This window comes from Gadus macrocephalus, chromosome 3 (genome assembly GCF_031168955.1).
Source record: "Gadus macrocephalus chromosome 3, ASM3116895v1".
Lineage (NCBI taxonomy): Eukaryota > Metazoa > Chordata > Actinopteri > Gadiformes > Gadidae > Gadus > Gadus macrocephalus.
In genome coordinates, this window is record NC_082384.1 from 13,859,812 (window position 1) to 13,865,502 (window position 5,691).

Consider the following 5,691-nt stretch of genomic DNA (forward strand, 5'->3'; position numbering starts at 1 on the left):
CTTTGGCCGGTACACATTGATTCCTCCATGTGTTCTGGCATCATGGATTATTTTTTAAGATTGTTTTTTACATTTTAAAGATCAACCAATAATCACTCTTGACATTCTTGTCAAGAGGGAATTGTCGAAAACTTTCTGATATTCATTTGAATTATAACTATACTCAATTCATGTTTTTTTAATATAGATCTCTTTAATTAGACCTTCTTTCAGATAAGGAGCTACAGATATATTTCCTAAACTCAGACCATACTATGTGATAAACCTGTCTAGTTCCAATAATTTGTAGCACTGTTGATTGTCACAATTTTAATTTTCTATTTTACACTACTATATCGTTCCATGTGAATTATTTTGGTACCTGAACCATATTTTTAATGTGTGCTTGAAATATACAGGAACCGCAATCTAATACTTATAGAAATTGGTCATCAGCTCATGTACCAAAGTAAAAGATCTTGCCCCATATGGAACCTGGTTGTAATACAAGCTAATCTTTGGTTTATTTTGGGATTCTTTGTGCAATACAATGTTATTTTATTCTAGCAATGCTGAAGCTCACAGAATTTAATTTCAGGATTTATAATCAATAACAGCCATGGGGATTAAAAAGTATTTGTTCCTTTAAATATAATATTGCATATTTTGCAATAGTTATTGGTCAATATTATATGAGTTCACATCATTAGATGTGTTTTATTGAATGTTTGGGGGTTAGACTCCCAATGAGACGGCATGATTAAAATTTATAAACGTTATTTTATATCATTCAAACCATGCCAAATGGCTGCAATTGTATTTGAAACATGAAATTGGATGAAGCAATTTATGAGAAAAACGAAAAACAGAGTGCATCATGTAACTAAATAAACCCTAATAAAGCCACAATTTGGAAACCAAGATAATATGCTGCAGTTTCTACATAAAATGACTAAGGCTGAGGCTTCAGAGGGCTGGTGCGGGTCTTGTGCCCAGCCACCCACACTTGGTGGCAAACAACTGGGACTCAAAGTTCCTCCCCTTGTTGTTTATGCTCTCCGTCATTCCCAAGCAGTTGAACATGCCCTCTATGCACACCTTAATTTAAGCAATATCACAAAGAGGGAGTACTGTTGTACTGAATATCAGCACGGCTGTGATTCGGTCATAGGTACGAGGCCGTAAGCCGAGTGCTGAAGATAATCACAGGCGTGCTGTGATTATCAGCTTTGTAGAAAAATGTCACTCACGATTAAAGAAAATTAAGACATTTACCCACCTTAATATAATTTGACAGAATATAAGCAAACAGCTCGACACTGGCAGGCCAGAGCAACTGTGGACCAAAGTAGTTTAACAGCCCAACCAAATCGCCTCACCGCAAGGCGTCTGACCAAATGGTGCCCTCCAGTGGTTACCTTTGGTAATGTAGGTGGTAGTTGCTAACCTCATCCATAAAAATAGACTGTATAGAAAAACATTTCACACTTTATAATATGTCTTAATTAATTCACAACTAATTTAACGATGTCAAAAACTGACATGGTCGTCTGTTAGCGTGTCAAAATGAAGTTAAAATCTGAATTTTGACACTTTATTTTTTTACTTCATCTCATATTAAAGGCGTCCATAAGCGAATCAAAGCAATCAGTCTACGACTCAACTCTGCAATTCAATTTGGTCTTTTAGCTACGACCAACGGCGAAAATCACCGTCAAGCTGAATGTGCTATCTCTATCGGTGCCTCTGTCGGCCCTGGGTAGCCTCAGTAACTGTTTTGACAAAGGAATCAGCTCAAATTCTGGATGTTTCTCATTTCTCAAGATTCTATATATCTACCGTAAACATCAGTGCATACATCATTTCAATGCCACATGGCTTGAACAAATCCATATGCCAGCCTTAGGCTGGGGCCATACTATAAAAGCATACAATAAAGCTTTTTGAATCTTGAATCTTTTGAATCTTGAATACTACACATTTTGGTTAATCTGAAATGACTACGAAACCATCAGTGCATCTTTGATGACTGCAGGGCCATCCTCGCCCATTATGGACATTAAGTGATGGCAGCACCAGATGGGAATAAAGATTATGGGTTCAAACTTGTCATCAGTTTCATTCAATTGTCAATGTTACAATTTACCACATTCAAACTTAAAAACTACCCTTCAGAATACCGAAATATAATCCCTTTGAAACAGAAACAACAGAACAAAAAAGTCTGTATATAAGTTTATAAGTAAGTGCACTTACTTGGTCTTGATATTTAACAAATCTAGCAAACAGTATCGTAAATATACATATATAATTCCAAGCGGTTGTTGGACCCGGGTCTGCTAACAGGAAGGTTTTTTTTGCCACCCATTGACTTGTGCCGAGTTAATAATAATAATAATAATAGATTAAATTGATATAGCGCTTTTCTCTCACTCAAAGTGCTTTACATAGGGGCACAAGGAGGAGGATCTGAGGGCCCGGGGGGAGGGGGGTTGGTAGAGGGAGAGAAGGTCAAAGAGATATGGGGGGGTTAAATGGTGGAGGGCTTTGTAGGTAAGGACCTGGGGCCGTATTCACAAAGGATCTTAGGGCTAAAAGTAGGTCCTAACTGGCGAATTTAGGAGTAACTCCTAAAAAGAATGGGCGTGTCACTCTTAAATTTAGGACTCCTAACTTTTTTCACTAAGAGCAATTCACTAAGTATTTTAGGCCTAAAAGTAGCACCTAAGTCTAGGAGAGCTTAAAAGTCCTCCCGAGGACTCCTAACTCAGTAAGACCTATTCACAAAGAATCGTAAATGCCTGCGAGACGAAATGTTAGGGTATTAAACTTGTTGTGGAGTTAATGCGCGATGCAATAACATCCCAGACTAACAGGAATAATCCGATTAGTACCGAAATAAAATGTTTGGCCATACTACGTTATTTAGCAACAGGTGCAATGCAACTTTTCAATGCCGACGATTAAAAAATATCGCAACCATCAGTCAGCCGTGCCATAAACTTTCCTTTGGACATTCAACAATTACACAGGATCAAAGCCAACTTCATGGCAATTGGTATGCCCGGTGTGGTCGGTGCTATTGACGGGACGCACATACAAATAATTGCGCCATCAAAAGACGAGGACGTGTTCGTCAATAGGAAGAAAGTGCATTCCATCAACACGCAGGTTGTTTTTGATGCAAATTTTAACATAGCCTACTGGATGTTGTTGCAAAGTGGCCTGGATCTTCAGCTACCCATGATTCGCGCATTTTAATGGAGAGCGGTCTGAGGCAGCTTTTTGAGATGTACCAGTTGGGTGTCACTTGCTGGGAGACAGTGACTATCCATGCAAGACGTGGCTCTAGACACCCTACCTCAATCCACAACTGGGAGCACAGTTAAAGTATAACATGTAAGTGATTACGCATATTACGCGCATATATCCTACGTGTAAAACACATCGTATTGGCTCTTTGACGCCTTTTATTTGTTGAATCCATATTTATTATTGTTTACTAATTTCTTCCATATATGCTAGAGCACACAAGCATACACGAAATGTTGTGGAGAGAGGAATTGGGCAGATGAAACGTCGGTTCATGTCCTCCACGGCGAAATACGCCTCACCCCAGAGAGGGCAAGCACAGTCATTACTGTATGTGCCATTCTACACAACCTCTGCAAGCGGAGGAACATTCCACAGCCAGACGATGATGATGATGATGATGATGATGGCGATCAACATGACAATGAATTTGGCCGGCATTTAGGGATCACTTTGAAAACACATTTTAGGTAAACACCTTGGCACAAATCAGTCAACACTTGTGTAGTTCCTAACATTTATTTTCTTTTAAATGTTACGTATTTTTATTGTTTGCTTTCTCTCTCTCTTGAACGTGCAGGCTACAACGTCATTATCGTGGTCTGCGCAAAATTTTCATCATGCGTGTATTCTGCTAACTGCACTATAACTACTTAATATGAATTCATTTCTAGCCTAGGCTATTTCCTTGTTTTTCGGTGATTCAGTGGGCTTGTCTGAACAACCAATCACCGAACTGACTGCTTCTAAACTCGTGCACGAGAATTGACGTAATCCATAGCAACGGCGCGTCACTCTTAGTTCACTCTTTGTGATTTATCCTTAGTAAGAGTAGGTCTCAGCGGCTTTGTGAATAACTTTTAAGAAAAAACTCCTACGTAAAATGTTTTAGCGCCAGTTAGGAGCACTCCTAGCGGTAAGATAAAATGCGTTGTGAATACGGCCCCAGGAGTTTGTAGTGGATCCGGTGTGAGATGGGGAGCCAGTGGAGATTCTTGAGGACTGGGTTGATGTGGTGCCACGCTTTAGTGTGAGTGAGGAGACGGGCTGCTGCATTCTGGACCAGTTGGAGTCTGTTGATGGAGGTGGTGGAGATGCCGGCGAGGAGTGAATTGCAATAATCAAGGCGGGAGGAGATGAAGGCATGGATGAGTCTTTCTGCAGCGTCGGGTGTGAGGGAGGATCTGATCTTTGCGATATTACGGAGGTGATAGAAGGAGGTTTTGACAGTGTGGCGGATGTGGGGTTCAAGGGAGAGGGTGGAATCAAAGATTACGCCAAGGTTGCGGGCCTGGGGGGAGGGGGAGACCGTGGTGCCATCAGTAGTGAGTGTGGGGGGGTTTGCAAGTTTACTGAGGGTGGATTTGGAGCCAATGAGGAGGAGTTCAGTTTTGTTGCTGTTAAATTAAGAGGTAGACAAACATTACACCTTTAAACAACATGCTGTATAGTTAGTAGGTAATTGTTAAACTATGAATTACATTAATTAGTATGTGTAAATGAACTATATAATGAGAACACATTTTTAATTCAAATGGAATGGACTCTCCCAGGCACTCCAATTAACTATCACCTGATTAGTGAACTCAATTGACGATGCTAGTGTGAGTGTATATCTGTGTGTCGCCTGTTTCCTAGCATATCTCCTGTTTCCTCACACATCTCCCGTTTCCTAGCATATCTCCTGTTTTCTGTCGTATCTCCTGTTTCCTAGCATATCTCCTAGCTCATTTCGTGTCTCCACCAGCCTTCTCCTCTGCTCTGCATGGTTTCTTATAATATTTACAAATTGTATGTGGTTTTCTTACAAATAGCAATAGCAAACAGAGTTACAGCTTGTTTCCTGCTGTGCTTCCTAGCCTATCACCTGTTTCCTAGCGGTTCTCCCGTCTCCACCAGCCTACGTCTTTGGTCTGCATGAATTCTCAGGTGTAACTAGGTGTCAGGATCTCTCCTCCACGCCTCCTCGTCCACCTCTCTCTCATTCACCCTCATTACCCTGTGTGAACCCTTCCTCTGGTCTCCTCCCCTTTCTCTCTCACTTTGTTTTCTGAACCCAATGAAACTTTACTGTTTAATGCTGCGTTTATCAGTGGATGTTTTGCTCGTTAATTGCTCGCTAACTAGATCTGTCAGCAGACTAGTTCTGCACTCCTCTCCTCAGGCCAAGAACTGAAATGGGGAAGACGGAGATACTCTATATTGAAGCACTTAAGAGATAAGAGATCAAATAAATCATTTCTTACACCCTACCTACCCAAACGCTCTCCGTTCTGTTATAATTGCTCTTCTCCTGTTCACTGTGCGTCCTCGTTTGCCGTCTTCCCCCCTACCCAATTCTTCTTCCCACCTATATTCTCCTCTCTTGCCCGCCCTCCTCTCAACAGCTCCTCCATCTCT